This window comes from Eulemur rufifrons, chromosome 7 (genome assembly GCF_041146395.1).
Source record: "Eulemur rufifrons isolate Redbay chromosome 7, OSU_ERuf_1, whole genome shotgun sequence".
Taxonomy (NCBI): Eukaryota; Metazoa; Chordata; class Mammalia; order Primates; family Lemuridae; genus Eulemur; species Eulemur rufifrons.
The window spans coordinates 121,676,407-121,694,963 of NC_090989.1; positions in this window are offsets into that span (position 1 = coordinate 121,676,407).

The following is an 18,557-nucleotide window of genomic DNA, read 5'->3' on the forward strand; positions in this document are numbered from 1 at the left end:
ACACAGTGTGGGAGGGTGGGGCCAGGGTGGAAGGCTGAGTGGCCCAACGTGAGCACCCTCAGGTGTCGGCTGCCCTTGGCCAGGGCAGGGGAGTGCCAGTGCCCGGCGGGGAAGTGGCCAGCACCATGACACAGGGGCCTTCCACACACAACCACAAGCGCCCATCAGAGTGCAGGGATGAATTGGACAGTCCCTGCCCTCGGGGAGCTCATGGCCCAGCAGAGCAAAGGTCCTGTGCTGAGCCCACCCCCTGACCTGCTCACTGCGCCATTGATCAGGAAGTTTCCCTGGATGAGCAAGAGTAAATAAGCAAATTCTGCTGGGATGCTGACATTACTGGACCGAGACACGTGCCTTTGGGGGCTTAGGACTCTAAGATTCTTCCTGACAATTGTTAATCTTGAACTTCAGTCAGGGTGAACCATGAGTGCCATTGACTGTAGGTGCCCGGATCATGGAAGGGGAGGGGCCGCTGCATGGTTGTCATGGTTCAAGACAGGTCTCTGGGAAGGCTCCGGAAGGACCAGGTAGATTCTGTTTGTGACTCACTGTGTCCTGTGGCCTGGGAAGGGACAGTACTTTGGAAATGTTTATTGTTTAGCTTTAGACACTGTGGATGAATGTTCATCTGAACACCCACCCAAAGCCCGCCAGAGTGAGGCTCTTGAGGTGTAGAGTGGACCCCCACAGTGTGTGGGATGCTAGGAGGAGCCCTCAAGGAGGAATGGGAAGACGTGAGGCCCCTCCTAGGGGTGTCCAGGCTGACAGTGCCCGACCAGAGGACTGGGAGAAGGCAGGAGTGCCTGTGGTGTCCCCTTTTGAAGGAGCCCATCTCCTATGCAAGGTTGATGTGCCCAGCGGGGCCAAGAGAGTAGGGCCCCAGAAGCAGGAGAGTTCCCAGGACAGCCCAACCCACCTTCCCACCCTTAGAAGAGGTCGTGGAGCACCTTCAGGCCCTGGAAGACGTTGGGAATAAGTTGCACTTTCATTCAAAGAATATTTAATGAGCACCTACTTGGTACCAGGCACAAAACAGACCAAAATCTCCGCCCCTGGGGAGCCCACACTCTAGTGGTATGACAAACTCACTTGTCCATCCATCCAGCACGTCCACCCTGAGGGGGCTGTGTCTCCCCTGCAGCTCAGGGGGTGACTGAGGGGACACACCCACGCTGGAGAGTCAGGCTCCAGGAGCGCCTTGAATAGCAACCTGTTCAGCTGGTCACAGACTTTCTTAACTACAGATTTTGTGTTTAAAAGACTCTTACTTGGAATGCCATGTAAACAGTATTTTATTAGCAAAACTTTATTTGATGGCTTCCCATTTGCAGTGTTTACTTACTAAGCCAATTGGGGAGAACCGTAGGGAAGTTTCGAACAGCATAACCACCGGAAGCCAGGGCTGTGGAATCAGTCTGGGTCTCGTGCCAGCCCAGGCACCCTGTGCCTTCCCACACAGCAGGGCTCTCAGTCCTGGCACCATTAACATTTGGCATCAGATAATTCTTTGTTGTGGGGGCTGTCCTGTGCCCTGAAGGATGTAGATCAGCATCTCTGGTCTCTATCCACTTTGCCAGTAGTAACACCCCCCTCAGTTGTGAAAACCAAAAATGTCTCCAGACATTGTCCAATGTCCCTTGGGGGGCAAATCGCCCCAGTTGAGCACCACTGCCATTTATAATACTTTGATAATATAATGTCAAGAAATCCTGTTTCACGTGGAGAAATACTTGCAATCGGTGTTTTTTTTTTTTTTTTTTTTTTTTTAAATCAGCTCTCCTAATACTCCCAGGACTACCTTTAAGTTTTACTAAGGTCTGCACAAAAAAACAAGTTAACGTAGCAGTCCAAGTTAATGTGTTGGTAGTTTTCAATGTACTAAAATTTGTATGTAACACATTTGTGTGGGTGTGTTGTTTTTATTACAATTTTGAAGGATAGGAAAATCTTCATGTTAAAAACATTCAAACCAAATGTTGGCGGAGCCCCTGAAGCCCTTTGGGAGGCAGCTTGGAGTCAGCACACTGGTTTCGAATGAAGAGAGGGAGGATTTGATCAGGGTCACAGGTTGTGGGAGGGCGAGGTCTTGGGGGCCTGTCTGTGGTCCCTGAGACCCTCAGCTTCATCAGACACAGCCTAGAGGAGGCAGGAAAGCCTTGCTCAAGAGAGGGTTGTTCTGGAATTGGGGCGAGGAAAGGCAAGACTGATTTAGGGGTGCACAGAAGAGAAGGCTGGCCTCTGGCCCCATGCAACACTAAGAAAGAGCCCATAATCTTGATGATGTAGGGCCAGTAGGTTAAACCCAGAATAATCATAATGAAAACAGTCTGTTTGCACCATTTGATTCTTCCAGAAATTCCCGGGAGTAAGTCCAAGGTGGAGAATCCCAGCCGGAAGTGCTGCTGGTTGGAACTGAGAGGGTGTTGGTGGGACCCAGCTTCCAAGGAGATTGCGTGGGTGCCGGCCCCCCAGGGGAGCCGCCGCCGGGGGAGCAGGGGGGCCTGCGGGCTGCAGAAACAACAGCTGGCTTTAATGTTCTTGAAAGAGTAGTCCTTCACTGGAATCAATTTGTTTTCCTTTCTCTGAAATTGGGAACCGATCTCAGGGCTTACTCCTTGGGAAATCTGCCTGAATTGCGGTGGGACAGCTGACCATAGGCCACCTACTCATCACACCTGTGGGAATTTGTGACAGGTGCAGCAAAACAAGGCAAAGGGCTGACGGGGGGAGCTCCAGCGACCTCCCCAGCTGAGGGCCGTTCTCAGGTGGGCCTCGGGACCCGGAGTGCAGAGACGCTGCCCCCGCGGCTCACAGGGTGCGCCAAGCACCTTTCTCTCCTCCTTCACCACACAGTGGCTTTGGGGAACCCCATTCTTGTGATACGGTTGACGAGTTCCCAAGTGTCAGACTTTCAGTACCGAGAGAGACCTGAGAGAGAATCTGGTCCAACTCCTTCATTTTATAGATGGGGAGATGGAAGCTCACTGGGGTGAATTTCCAAGGGCACCTGCCCAGGCTTCCTGACCACCGGCTCCGGACTCTTCTAAAACCACCACTTGCTTTCTGATGGGGGAAGGTGACTTGTCCAGAGCCTCTCAACACTGTCAGCCGATTTGGTGTCTCCCGAGCAGCAATGGCGTGTGCATGCGGGCGCTTAGGCAGCCTGCGCTCTGGCACGACAGAGAAAGGGCATGTGTGCGTCTACCCGTCTCTGTGAAGCGCTGGCCAGCATCTGACGACATATGTGCACTAGTTAGGGGCGGAGATTAGGGTAAGGGCTGGGAAAGGGCTGAGGGTTGGGGTGTGTGAGTGAGTGCTGAGATTCAGGTGGTCCTCAGTGACACTGAGGACTGTCCTTGGGGGTCTCTGACTGGGGATGCTGTTGGGTTTGGGTCAAGCTGGTCAGAGAAGTCATCCCAGAAAAGGAGGCCCATGAATGACACTGGAATGTCAGCGGGTGAAGAGGGCTTGGGAAGTCTCCCCAGGCAGACAGAACAAGGGCTGAGAAGCTGGAAAGCAAGAGGCGTGTTTGGGAGATGTCCCATGGTCCTCGCTGGCTGTGGGACAGGGCTTGTGTGCGGAGCAAATAAGCAGCTAGCAGACACTGGCTGAGCATTTGCTGTGTGTCAGGTGCTGCGCTAGGTGCCAGAGACAAAAGTGCAAGACACTGGAGTTGAGAGTTCATTGAGTTTGTTCTGTTCATTTTTCCAGCAGACTTGCGGAGTCCGGGCTCTGGGGCCCGCGCTGTGGTTCTGAGAGGAGGGAAGCATGACCCACGCCCTTGAGAGCTCACGACCACAGGGAAGGCTCCACAGAGGCAGATCTAGAGCAGAGTGCACAGGGCTGCGGGGCTGCCTGAGAATCACGCTCAATCCCCAGCCCAACCCTCACTCCCACGCAGTGACCTCTGGGAGTTCCGAAGCCCGGGCTCTGTGCACCCCCCACCCTGGGGAGCGTCTGACCTCCCGGAATATGCATGTGTGTGTCACCTGCCCCGTGGAAGAGTCTCAGAGGACTCCAGCCAAGAACCACCAGCTGAGTGCCAAGCTGGGGAGACAGGGCAGTTCGGCGCTCACGGTTCATCTGGGGAAAGGAATCCAGGGCACTGACCCGGGGGCATCTCCACCAGCCCCTGCCTGGCTCCCCAGCTGCCGGCCCCTCTGAAGCCCAGGCAGGGGGAGCCCAGCTTCCCAACTTCTCTGCCCACACCGAAGGCTGTGGTCCCTGGCTGACCTCAGCATCTCTCCCCAGGACACCAGGGACTGAGGAGTCTCACCTCACACTTGGAAATCCCCTTCCTGCCTCCTACCCTCTCAGACCGTCCTGCGGCTCAGCAGCTGTGGCTTCCCCCTCACAGGCGAGGCCATGGCAGCCTGGCCAGGGCGAGCGTGGTGCTCGAGGCTGAGGCCGGTCGGAGCTTGGCGCTGCCCCTACACCCAGGCCTGCCTTGCAGCTTCCTCACGACCCCCAGCTCAGGCCACTTGTGCTCCTGTGCGACTGAGCCAGTGGTTTCCAAAACCAACCGTGAGGTTTCCTGAAAGGCAGTGGCCTCAAGGCTCCGGGCAGGGCGGGCCTGGGAAGCAGTGAGCTGCAGCTGACCCTGGCCTCAGGGCCCTTCCTCTCCTCATCAGGGCTGCGGGAGCCACCGCCCTTCTGGGAACCAGCGAAGGGAAGTGGACACTCCTGAGCAGCCCTGACCTGCTCTGGGCCTCGCCCGCCCTCAGCTCCGGCAGGGCTGCGACGCTGGAAAGAATGAGCTTCGGCCCCCGGGCCCCGCAGGAGACAGAGGTCAGCACAGCCCAGGGTGGCCTTTCCGCCTGGGCCAGAAACTCTCAGCAGACGGAAAGCCTGGTCTCCTCCTGTCCCCGGCAGTGGACGTAAGAGGGACTGGCAGCCACCTCTCTGACGGGCAGAGCTCTCGGAGCTGCTTGGCCTCTGCTGAGCGGGAACTGGGCCTGGGACTCCCCCCAGTACAAACACACACAGACAAGGCCGCGCTGCCCGGGCCTCTGCTCGCTCGCTCCCCATGCCTGGGCCCCCGCCACCGGGCTGGCTGGGAAGGGCCTGCTTCTCTGCTGGTGTCCCAGACTCCCAGACTCTGTCCTGCTTTCCTTCCAGCTGTCCTCGTCTCCCTGGTGTCCCCTCAGGCACACAGGCCTTCTCTGCTCCTCACGCCTCTGCCCTGCTCTCTCCTCTGCCCAGGACACTCTCTCCTTGCCTCTTCCTCTTGCTGACTGCAGATGCCCACCTGGACCCCAGAAGGGCTGGGCCCTCTACCCTCTGCCCTGGGCTTGTCCATGGCACTCCCCAGGGCCCCTGTGAGTCACCTGAGGGCAATCTGTCACTCTCGCCAGTCACAGGAGGACTGGGACAGTGCCTGTTGCTGGTGTGCCAGCCAGACACGCCGGGAGGTGCCCCCTGGGCTTAATGGCAAGCGGACCGTGAATGTGCCGGGGGGACGGGGGTCTCCAGAAGGTACGAGCATGAGGTCCTACACACACCTGGAGGAGGCTGTGTGGTCCAGCGCAGGCAGGTTAGGACAGGGTAGGGCAGGGGCAGTGTGGGCTCACACTGAGATGCAGGCCAAGACAGGGTGCCGGCAGGTGGGTCACAGGGGCACCTGGTCCAGATGGGACAAATGTCTTGTGGTAGGTCTGCAGGGGAGAAGAGAGACCTGTGGAGGGGGCGGTGCCCGGCAGGGGGACAGCTAAAGGCAGATTCCCTCACACCTCAGTACAAAGCCACCAGGGGTCCCACCCCCTGTTCAACAGAGCTCCCTCCTTGCGGGAGGCGGCAGTGGAGTGAGAGGCAGTGGGCTCAGCCCTGCTGCCACCTTCTCTCTGGTCCCCCCTTTTCCCATCTGTAAAGCGGGCGTCAGAAGACGTAACTGGCAAGGTTATTGTGAGGTCAGCTGAGGGAATGTTCTTGAAGGGTGTTACTGAATCACACCTCATGTTGCTTTTTCCTTCTCTGCAGAATCCCAGGCCAGAGGTGAGGTCCGGGGAAAGGGAGCCCTCCGCCCCTGGGAGTGGCCACTGCAGTCTGGGAATTGTCCTCCAGCCTGTGGTAAAGGATCAAAATCCTGCTCGTGTGAGTCTTGGCCTCTGCTGTGGGTTGGTTCCAGAAAGACAGCAGAAATGGGTTTGGAAGGGGAGTTGCTCTTGGTCCTTCCCTGTTGTTCAACAGGCATGTTCCAAGCTCTTACCAGGGCCCAGGCACTGTGTGGGCAGCAGACAGACTGAGGGAATGACCCTGCTTTGCCCTGGACGGGCTCCTGTCCAGGCTCAGGGAGGCTGTGTCCCCTGAGGCAGAGTGGCGTTGTGGGTGAGGGTGCCTTTTCCAGAGAGCTGTCCCCACAGGTGGGAGGCCCAGGCTCCGTCTCCACTACGCTCGGTCCTGGAGAGCTGGCCCAGGCCGGCTTGCAGCGAGCAGCTGCTCAGCAGCTCCTGTATATCTCTGAAACTGAGCTCTGGAAACTGCCAGCTTTGCTCCTCCCTTATCTTAAAGGACGACAACTGCAGCCTTCAGCCGCTCAGGCCAAAATCTTGGAGTCTTCTGGACCCTTCTCTTTCCCTCACAGCCCACACCCACTCTGTCACCCAGTCCTGTCCGCGCTACCTAAAATACCTGCAGAAACATGTACCGTGACGGAAAGCAGGTCCGAGGGGCCCAGCGCGCATGTGTGTGGGAGGAAGGGGTGTGGGGACAACAGGACAGGAGAAAACTTCAGAGATGATAGAAATGTTAAGAATCTTGATTGTGGAGATGGTTTAATGGGTGTATATGTATGTCAAACTCATCAGATTGTGCATTTTATGTGTGGTTTAATGTATGCTAATTATACCTCCGTAAAGCTGTTTATTTTTTTTAAAAATTAGATATTTCCAGTGACCTGTGTGAGACCCCAGACAAGCCCCTTCCCATGTCTTAGCCTCAGCTTCCCCCTCTGTAGAATGGGTGTCTCTGAGAGCCCTTGCAGTGGGACTGCGCCCATGACCACCCCAGCTCAGAGACAGCGCACATTGAGGGCAGCAGGCTGTGGGACCCGCGTTTGTTCCAGCACGTTTCTGAGCCCAGCTCAACCCACCAGCCCTTCCTACAGAAGTGGTTCAGACCAAGTTAAGGGATTAGTTGGAGAGAGGGAGGATGCCAGGAAACAGAGCCAAATCCTGCGGGAGAAATAAGGAGGGAGACATCCCTGGCTCCACACTGCGGAGGCTTCTCTTCAGGCCCAGAAAACCCTCCGGAGAGCTGGAGGGAGGCACAGGGATTTTGATCAACACCTATATCAGACGGGTGGGGTATGAGGCCCCGAGGGAGGTCTTTTTCGTGTACACTGGGAAGCTGAGCTGGAAGCTGGCGGAGTGGATACAGGAGTACAGATTGCTGAACTCCTAATCCACTCGTTAACTGTCACCCTCCCCTGAGGACTCCCTGACCACCCTGTTTCATATTGCAGCTCGCCCCACCCAAGCATTCCTGATCACCCACCCAGAACCGTTTCTTTTTTCCATAGCACTTTTCACTTTCCAGCATGTGACATAATTTACTTTTTTATTATATTATTTTCTCCCTGAGGCCAGGGATTGGTGTCAGTTTTATAAACTGATGAATTCCAAGCATCTAGAACAGACCTTCAACAGGGCTTAGCATAAAGTGGGTCCTTACCAAAATACCTGTGGAATTAGTGAATTTGTTGAAGGCCACTACCCTGCCAAGAGCAAGGGCGTCTAACTTACTCTTGCTTGAGTTCAGCTCACCCTCCACCCCAGCAATGACTAGCTGCTGTATTTTACCTCCTTACGCCTCCACTTTCTCATCTACAAAATATGATTTCACTGAGCTATTATGAGATATAATACAGACGCAGGGCCTAGCACGGTGCCTGGCCCCTGGCAGCAGACAGCAGCCACCTGCAGAGAGCAGTAACTTTATTTAATGACAAATGTTGTGCAGTGAAGCTCTGGCAAGTTAAATAACAAGCAGAGTGTTGGCAAACTTGATTTGGGTGTGAAGCTCTCACATGAAGTATTTTCTTCCCTCCTTGGAGGGAAATGTTCTGGTCCGAAACCTGGTGAGTTTGAAAGAGTGAGGAGGCTGGGCGCTCTGATCCGAATGCATCCCCCAAAGTTCATGTTTGGAAACTTAATCCCCAAGGCGACAGTGTTGAGAGGCGGGACCTTTCGAGGTGAGTAGGTCATGAGGGCGCCACCCTTACGAATGGCTTCATGCTGGTTACCAAGGGAGCGGGCTCCGAGCAGAAGGATGGATTCAGCCGGTGTCCTCTCTGTCTCGCGTGGCTGCTTCCACCGCCTGCCCTTCTGCCATGGGCTGACCCTTGCCAGATGCCGACGCTGTTCTCCTGGGCTTCTCAGCCTCCAGCACTGTGAGAAATAAACTTCTTTTCTTATAAATTACCCAGCCTGTGGTTTTCTGTTATAGCAACAGAAAACAAACGAAGACACAGGGTCTCAGCCCAGCTCTCATGCTTTCTGGCAGTGGGGTTCAGGGCCAAATACCTTACCTCTCAGGACCTCTGTCTTCTCATCTGTGAAATGGAACAGGAATGCTTTTTCTGCTCACTTTGGGGAATTGGGGAGATTGAAGGAGAAATCGCAGTGAAATGCTGTGTAAGCAGTGTGGGTTGTGCCTTTGCAGGTGGGGCGGCTGGAGCTGGCTGCAGGGCTGCAAAGCTGCCCGCTTGGGATAAGATCCTTGCTGCTTTGGGTCAGTGGTTTGGGCTCAATTATGTCCCTCTAAAATTCATGTGTTGAAGTCCTAACCCCCAGTACACCTCAGAACGTGACCATATTTGGAGATAGGGTCTTTAAAGAGGTCATTAAGTTAAAATAGGTCTTTAGGGTGGGCTTTAATCCAATATGACGGGCGTCCATATAAGAAGAGGAATTTTGGATACAGACACATACAAAAGGAAGATGATAGGAAGACACAACAAGAAGGTGACCAACCATCTATTAGTCAAAGAGAAAGGATTTAGGAGAAACCACCCCTGCCAACACCTTAATCTCAGACTTCCAGCTGCAGAACAGTGAGACACTACATGTCCGTGTTTGAAGCCATGCAGTCTGTGACACTTTGTTACAGCGGCCCCAGGGAACAAGTACGGCAGGTCTGGGTGGGATTCGGCAGAAGTTAGCAGCCCAGAGAACTGTGCTGCTCGGGCCCCTCCCCCACAGACCCCTCTGCACACAGATGCCTCAAACATCCGGTCCCTGTGGCCCACCCCTGCCTCCCTGGTCCTGGAGATGTCCAACTGGGTGTCTCCACCTGAAGGACCTGGTAGCTCGAGAGGAGTCCTGGTGGTACCTTGGAGGCCATCCCTGAGCAGAGACCCTCAGGAACACACTCTGTTGCAGTTCGCTGAGGAGGGGGTTTCTAGAAGGGCCTTGGTCACAGTGATTGAGAGGGAATATGCGCCTTTTCCCCCCTTTATTCTGTTGTCAGTCACAGAGAGAAGAAGGCTGTATTCTCTGAAGAGAGCTGGGCAGACACCCAGGGCCCTGTGCCCACACCCCCTGTTCCTCCCTGTGCTCTGACGGTCCTGTGTGGGCACGCTGGGCCGGGAGGGCTGGGAGGCCTGCTGGTGTCAAGTGACGGCCCCGAGCTGTAGAGTCTCAGGTGCCCACGTGAGAGCACAGGGCTCCGGGAGGCTGTGGCCAGGGCTGGCCTCACTTCTCCACTCAGGGATCACTTCCCTGGGACAGCTTGTCTTTAGACCCTCCTGTCCTGAGCTGGGTTTTATTTAGTCATGAGACGTTATGGTGTCCTCTTGCCTCCCCTGGAACCACCCAGCCCCAGCCCCCTTTCAGGCCACGCAGACTCCTTTAAAAAGCTTCGGTCAGCAATGCAGACTAAAGGTCAGGGGAGCAAGACCAAAATATCAATATTGTGCAGATTAACCCTCTTGGAAGAGTTTCCACATGATGGGGTAGAAATTAAGTGCAACCTTGGTAGAAGGCAGCTTATTTCTTCTGCAAAGTAAGGGGAAAATATAAACAAAACAAGGTTTTTTCCCACAAAATAAGGCCACCCACATACAGTGTCTGTAAAAATCTAGACTTGCCTGATGTAACTGTGAGGTTTGGTCTATTATCATGTAACTGTCACACTGCAGCACGTGGTCTGAGGCAGTCTCCTTACTTGACTCGCTCCTCCTGACTTAGGAAAACAGGAGCTGCCAGGACCCAGGCTGCCTCAAATCCACAGCCAGCGCCCCCAGCTCCCCTCCCCTTCCCTGTGTGGCAGCTGCAGGGACCACCCTGGGCCCACGGGGAGAGGACTTTGAATTCCAGCCCCGAAGCCTTGCTCTCAGCCGCCTCCTGAGTTTGAGGAAACTAAAGGCCTGCCACCTCCGTCAGTATGAGGGGACAAGCCCAAAGGGAATTGATTACCCTATAAAAGCACTGGCTCCCCGGCAGCTGCTGGCCTTGGGTGTTCCAGATCCACAGGGAATCCTGCGTGGCGCTGGATGGTATTCGAAATTCAGACTTCAGCTTTGGGGGTGAATATTCAGTCCTGATCAAGTCTTTCCAGTGAAGTGTTTTAGACCTTTGCTGCTTCCTTCATGCCTGTCCCGACCGCCCTAAATATGGATGTTTTCTAACAGAAGCTGAACGATGCTCAGACGTCAAGGTCTGTGGCCTCTCATGTATTCGTGCAAAGAATCAAACTAAAATGGGCTTTTCCTGACAGTTCCAAGGGTGGATTAGCAGCCTGTGTGTGGGGGCTGTTATGGGGCTGGAGTGACCCGAGACATCCGTCTTCTGTCCACTGTAAGCAGAGGCGGCTCCTGGGAAGGGAGATAACGCAGGAGCTGGCCTGGCCCCATGTGGCTGTGGAGTCCCTGGAGGCCCCTTGGGGCAGATGGCTCTGGCAGCCCGGCTGCAAGCTCCAAGGAGAAGGAGCCTCGTCTCCCTGGGGCCTGCCTGCATTTGCAGCTTACACCATGGCTTGGTTCACTGGAACCCACTGCCAGGGACTTTTCCTTCTCATTGTTGCCTCCACATTAAAATGAGGGCAAATAACCAAGCAGGAATGCATTTTTAAAAAGATGTTTAGGGAGTTTCCTGGATGTAATCACACAGTAGCTCGTCATACCTCCTACTTTTGCAGCCTGCTCCAGTTGGAATTCAGAATGGTGTCCTGGGAGTCATAAAATCCAGACTGATTTTTAAAAGTTCAATTATGCTTCCTAGATCAATCTTAGAAAGTCAAGAAAATGAGAGATATGTCCAGTAAAGATTTCTAATAACGGTATTTGAAAGCCCAGGGACATTCTGTGGTCAGTAGCATGTCTGTCCCACTCACAGGGGCTCCTGCGTCGATGTGACCTGCTGCCCTGACCACAGCTGACCGTCCCACCCCAAGGCAGCTGCCGGCCAGTGAGACAGGCAGTGGGTGCAGTTGGGCGAGCATTTTCCTTCTTTGCTTTAGAGTGATTCCGTGTTGGCTGGAATCCGACTGACCCTGCAGGTCCTCTCTGGGGAGATTTGAATCGGGGACACACAGAGTGAGAGGCGGAGAGAGACGCAGAGGTGCAGGGAGTCGTGTCATGAGAATGGCAGACCCACCAGGGTGGCAGCCACAGACACACGAGCTTCCGGGGAGCAACAAGGTGGGGGTCACCTCAGCAGAGTGGCTGTCCTGGGCCACATCGTTGGGCTGCTGACAGCTCAGGTTGGCATCCAGCCTTGACTTACTAGCTGTAGGACTTTGGGCAAGTTGCAAACCTCTCTAAGCCTCAGCATCCTCCTCCTCCGCTGGGGGTGATGGTGATGACCCAGCCCAGGAGGCTGCGGTGCGCGCCCAGGGCAATGTGCACAGAGCAGCTGGCACCGCGCCTGCACCCAGGGAGAGACAGCGCTCAGCAGATGCTCTCTATCATGACTGTCGAGGCCACCTTAGTAAGAATCCTAGGCCCCAAGTCCTGACTGCAGGGCATTGCTGGTGTCCTGCCCATCTTTCCGTCTGTCTGTCCTTCCTTTCCTCCTGTGCAACAAACAGCCATGACTCAAAGTAAGTTGAGTGTGTCTGTGTTTCTTGTAGCCTGGAAGAGGCTCTTGCTCATAGAAATAAGAACTTTCTCAGTGCCAGAGCCCAAGTAGCCATTCTACGTTAAACACACATGGGAAAAGCGGCCGGTGAAGGGTGGCTTGTCCTTTGAAGGGACTGGGTCATTAGTGCCCCTTGGGTCAGTGCACACAGAATGAAATGCAGTTATGGGGCGCTGCCCTGCCGGCCAAGGGGCAGGTGGTGGAGGCCATTTCAAGACTGGAGTGGAGGGAGGAAGCTGGTGTCCTGGACCCACCCAGACAAGGAACAGCAGCACCCCCCGTGGCTCACAGCAGCAGCGAGGCTGTGAGGCCGGCTGCTTATCTGCGAGCTGGTGTGTGCATGCACAGGAATGGGGGCGTATGCAAGAGTGGCGTGTCCCATGGCCATGGCCGCCTGTGTGTTTGTGCCAGCACGCAAGCGCATGTGGACAGGGGCAGGAGGGAGAGCTTGCTTGTGTGTCTGTGTGGGTTTGTACCTGGGAGAGCGGTGGGTGGGGGTGTCGTAATGGGTATGTGCACCTGAGGACGATGCATGTGCACAGGTGTGAGTGTGAACCTGTGTGTGGCTCTGCGTGCCCAAGCAGGCATGCGTTCTGCATGTGGCTGACGTGTGAGGTGACTCTGCACTCCCTTCAGCAGCTGGGCTGGCCCTAGTGCAGGCTGGGGTGGGGCAGGCCACCTGGGTCACCTGGCTGACAGGGCTGTTGTGACAGCCTTTGTGGCCTGCTGTGTCCCAGGCACCAGGGCCATTCAGGAACGAAGACCAGGAATGAGGAAGTCCCAAAAGTTTCTCTGGGTTTTCATTTCAAGGAACACAAAGTGACCTTTGCTCTGCCACTTGGGCTTGCTGTGGGTTCCTTGTCCCTTCCTCTAGAGAAAGAGGAGAGGCCGGTTTCACTTTTCCTCCTGGCTATTTTCACTTTCAGCCTTCCTCAGTGAGCACTGAGGAGAGGCGGCAGTGGTGTGCTATGTGTCCGAACCTCACGTAGTGTCATGAAGGCCCTAGGCCAAGGCGGGAGATCTGCATGGAGCCATCCCAGGCTCGGGGACTGGCTGCTGGTCCACACCAATTGCTGTGACCAGCCAGCCCACCCAGGAGAGAGGCTGTGACTCCCCAGCTCTCTGGCCTCCTCATTTGTGCTAATGAGAAAGCAGCTTGCAAGAAGGGGCATGATTTGTTCAGATAACACAGTTGTCAGGCCTAGTACAGAGCAGGTGAAGGTAGGAGCTGAACTCTGTCCCACGTCCCAACAGTCTACGCCGGACAGCACAGACAGCGCGGCTCCCAGCACCTCCGTCCACACAGAGTTGCTTCCCTGGCCCTCTCTGGCCACTTCATGCCTGCCCTTACTGTCCCTTCATGCTTGGACAGTTGTCAGGCAGGCCCTGGCCACTCTCACTTAGGCCTCATTTATCTGACAGGGTTCTCCTAGGGTAATAAACCCGGGTTTCTCAACCCTCCAGGTATGTTCCACCCTCTCCCAGGAGGGTCCCTCCTGTGCGACAGGCCATGGCAGCAGGCCCAGCCCGGCCCCCCTCGAGTCTGACCATGCCTCACCGGTTGCCACCCAGGCCCTGGGGCCCTGTGGGACAGTTGCAACAGACCCTGCCTTCTCCGGGGCACCTCCAACAACAGCAACGGCCACACTGGGTCAGCAGCCGCATGTCCCTCAACAATAGTCTCGGTGGCAATCACTGGCAGGTTGACTCAGAAACCTGCTGGGAACTTCATAATTCTTCTCATCATGATTACCCCAAAGAATCCAGGTCATGAACTAGACCAGATGTTGAAAGATCTAGTGGAAAATAGAGGGTTTGCACTGCCTTTTATTCGTGCAGGCAAAGGGTCAGGATGGCCTTGGTGACTTGGCAAACAGACCCTCTGTCTACTCTGCCCTCACGGGCTCTGCTCTGAGAAGTCACTTTGGCATCTGAGCTGGAGAGGAAAACCTGGGGCTGTGGCTTTGAGCCACACAGCCCAGACGGGCAGCGTGGCCCCACCCCACGCAGCATGAGCTGAGCCCTGACCCGGCCCTGCCTGCTGGGAGATGACAGTCACCACTGGAGCAGCACATGGAGAATCCTTCCACTGCCAGGGACCTAGGGCCACATCTCCCAAAGAAAGGGCACATTCCATGGGGGTGGGGGATACATGACATATGACATGGTTCTAGGCACACAAACTAGCATTTTTGTAAGTGTTTGCGAGTTTACTTTAACATAAACTAGAAAAATGTGACATCAAACTCTACAATAATCATTTGTTATATCATGGTATGCTGCAGAGTGGCTTGTTCAGCCTTTGCCACCCCATCATGTTATCTAGCCATTTTAAGTACGATGGCTTTATCTTCCCAGGGAGACTGCAACGTCCTTAAGGCAAGGGCCTGTGCCTAAAGTTGTGTGGCATCCCCTTGGGTCTGGCATAGAGAACCCGAGAAACAAGGTGAACCAGGCACGAAAAGAACCACAGCTGGGAGTGCATCTTCCCAGCTCTTGGCCTGGGCAAGGCAGGTTTGCTTTTACATATTGATGCCCTACACCTTTCATCTGCTTTTATCAACCCCCAGGCCCCATCCTTGGCCCTCTTTAGTCCTCTTCAAGCCCCTAATCTCCCAAGGCCTGGGTGTTGAGGGGCACCACCAGCTGAGGAACCCGTAGGGAGGCCACCTTTGCAGCAGCCTGAGGGCACCTCCCCTAGCAGAGTCCTGGGCATATGAACATCCAGACCAGGGCAGGTGGCCCTGGGTGCTGGCATCCAGTTGCGGGGCCATCGGAAGGTAGGCAGGGGCTCCCTCTGGGGTGGGAATGGGGGCAGTGGAGGGGAGGGCTGTTGGGCTCCAAGTGGACAGGGGGCCTGTGCCTTGGGGATTTCAGTTCGTGCATTGCTGAGTGACGGCTCCATTGTCCCCTGGCAGCCGGCTGCAGGATGAAAGAGGGTTTCTTCTATGCCTCATCTGAGAAGTTAAAAAAAAATTAAGGATTAAAAGAAACAGGAAAAACTCAGTTTAGATGAGAGTAGCCAGGATCGAGTCAGATCTTCTGGAATGGACAGATTATCCTGGAAGGAACACACTCATTCATTCAGCAAATATTTATTGAGTACCTTCAGAGGGCCAGGCAATGATCCAGGCCCTGCGCCAAGGACTTTATTAAGTGTGGCTGTTTGGAATGATTAAATCAGCTCTGGGTTTTGGTAAGGAAGTGAGTACCATTTTATTACAGTATTTACCAAAGAAAATATCAAATATTTTCAGGCTTAGCCTCACGTGTTCATGAGTGCATGCGCTTCAGCCCTCCGGGAACAAGCCCCCTTCTTCCTGTGCAGATATGATCAGCCCTTGCGACCGTGGAAAACAGGGCAGACATTTGGCAGGCAGCTCGAGGGAAAAGCCATTTATTCAGTCCCTCAGGCAGACAGGGCAGAGAGGAAGGAGCCGGGGTGGCTCCGGGGCTGTGCCCCTGGGGAGCGACGCTGACCTCAGCTTGGAAGCCGCCCTCTGCCCCTGCACTGGCGCATGCGTGCATTCCGCCTTCTCTCCCGGGCGGCATCTTCCCCGTGTGGAAAGTCCTTCTGACTCTCAACCCAGAAGGTGGGTGCCAGGGGAGCTCAGAGGAAACCGAGAAAATGTTCTGAATGCAATTTATAACATTTTTAGGCCTTTGCAGAAGTGTGGCTTTATGCCCTCCTCAAACACTCATGGAGGGTCCCAGAGAGAATGGAAGTCATGAAAGGACTGTCTGATGCTGGGGTTTTGGGGTGCAGGCAGACCACCCCTCTGCTGGCTGTCGCTGCCACTTGCACACTGTCATTGACCGTTAACACCTATTTTCTGCTCTCCTGCCACAGCAACAGTGACCGAGACTCACCGCTGCCAGCTGAGCCAGGGTGGAGGGCTGAAATCATCCCGCCAGCCTAGGCGGGAGGGGCCTTCTTTTACATGAGGCTGCTGTATTCACTGAGGGGGTTCAAGACGAGGTGTTTTCTCTAAAACAGTGGTCTCCAAGCTGCAGTGCCTGGGAACTTGCCACAAACGCAGAATCTCGGGGCAGCGCCTGGCACTGTGTGTTTGAACAAGTTCTAGGTGCTTCTGATGCACACTCAGGTGTGAGAACCACTGCTCTCCACGGGCCACCTCCTCTCATCTGCTCCACAGCCCACACCGGGCCAGGCAAGTGTCGCCACACAGACTTATGGCTCGGAGCACCCAGATCCCCAGCTTCAGCCAGTGGCCCAAGGCTCTAACTCCCCAGGGCTCTGCCGCTGCCCACGGGCCTTTCTCGTCACCAACTTTTAGCGAAGTCCCACGGCAGCAGGGAAGGCAGAGCAGCAGGGCGAGTGGAACCCGAGATGTGCTCCTGCAGAGACCAGGAGGGCTGACCTTCTCACGGGTGCTGATCTCCTGTGATTGGGAAGAGACGACCTTTGGCACAAGAGCAGCATCTCGTACAGTTTAGGCCTTCGGGTGCACCAAGAGGGAGTGAAGCAAATTGCAGCTGGAGTGGAATATTCTGACAGCTTTCCAACCTCTTCCATCACCAGGAATCTAACTGCCTCCTCCTCTCCACCCTCAAGAAGCTTCTGTGCAGAGAATGGCCAAGACTCAAACCTCACAGCAGAGGCTCTGGACGTTTACAAGGAGCTGGAGAATGCGGATTTGCTAACTTCTGGGGGAAGTGGGGACTTGGGTAGAATGAGTTTTAAAAAGAAGAGGGGAGTGATGGGGGTGGCATGAGGTACAGAGGGGGCGCATAGGGGGCACCCTCCTTTGAGTCACAGAATACCCACTGAGGGACATTGTCACAGTCTGGGCGGTGAGACCCACACTCCTGCTACCCTAGCTCAGTTCCAGAGAACGAGTTCTCCCAGCCTGGATGAACAATTCCATCCTTACTATTGCTGCTGTTGCTGCTATTGCAACTGCTGGGCTGGGAGGGGTGGCAGAGATGTCGAGCGAGACTTTGAGATCTCTGCCTTAGCGCTGCTGGTCGGAAACACGTGAGCAGGAGGATGAGGAGGTTTGGAGGAGGAAGATAGAGGTGCTCAGCTGAGTTCCAGGTATCTGGGCTGGCCAGGTGAGAGGGCCAGGGCCAGAGGCCCCCGGGCATAAGGCTTGAAGGTCAGAGTGTCTGGGCAAGGGAAAGGTGGCTCTGAGTCTCCAGCAGCAGGTGGCAGCTGATGAGGCCATGGGGTGTGGAGAGGAAGAGGACAGGATCAGAGCCCAGGAGCAGCACTGGTCAGGGGTGTGCCCGTGACGAGGGCGCTGGGAGGAGCCTGAGAAGCAGGCTGAGCGGGGCAGAGGCGCAGGAGAGGGTGCAGGCAGCCGAGAGGGGAGAAGGCTCCCACGGGAACTGTCAGGGCTGCTGGGCCGGCTAGAGCAGGGCCAGGGGGCCAGGGATCTACTGATAGTTCCTCTTGTCAGGAGCAATTCCACTGGGATGGGGAGTCTCCAGGCCAGGCTGCAGTGCGTTGAGCAGAGATTAGTAAGTGAGAAAAATAGAGATGATGTCGGAAGCCTGATGATAAGGGGAGGACAAAAAGCAGGACAGTGGTGACAGGAGGCCAAGGCTGGGGGGTGGTGGTGCAGTGTTCCTAGTGTGGGGAAGCAGGGAAACATACACAACTCTGCTGAAGGAAGGTGAGAGGAGAGAAAGCTAAAGATGCAGGGGAGAGGGAGGGAATTTGAAGAGGGAATCTCTGCCTGAGAAAGCAGAAGGGGCGGACACAGCACAGCTCAGGGGGCTACCTTAGTCCAGAAGGGAACAGCCCTTCTGCAGACAGAGCCCTCTGTAGGCTGGACAGGAAGTGAAAATAGGAGGGGACAGACAGATGGCACAATTGAAAGCGTCAAAGCCTGTGTGTCTCTGTGGAGTGCGAGGTCAGCTGCAGGTGGAATGCGGCCAGAGAGCAGAGCGTGAGCATTGCAGAGGTGGGGCGGCTGGGGTGGCGGGTGGCTGGGTGTGGGCGCAGGTGACCGATGTGGCCTGGAGGTGAAGGCCTCTGAAGGGGAGGAGGTCAAGAACTGAGGGTGTGGGCAGGGGAGGGTGGTCCCGGTGGACGTGGACATTGCCCAGGGCGGTAGCAGTGTGAGTGAAGGCTGAGAGGAAGCATTCTGGGTTAGAGCCCGGCCTGGAGCAGTGGGGGAGTGGGACCTGGAAGGGATGTGTGGAAGGCAGAGGGACATGGGGGTGTGGGAGCCTCACAGGAGTCCGAGCTCAAGAAACGGGCTTGGAGGGGCCTCAGAGACCCAGGGGAAAGCCACCCCCACCCTTGGCCCTGGGTGCTGGAGAAAGAGCAGCTGCTACTCAGGAGGGTGCAGGGAGTGGGGCCCGTGAGGGCAGCGGGGCTCCAGCAGAGGCGGAGGTGGAGGGAGCAGAGAGGGCAGAGGCCAAGGAGGTGGGGTGGACTACGGACCCCGGGCTCCAGGGGGCTGGGAAGGGGCTGGAAGGGGCAGGGCAGTGGGAGGCTAGGCCTGGGAGGAA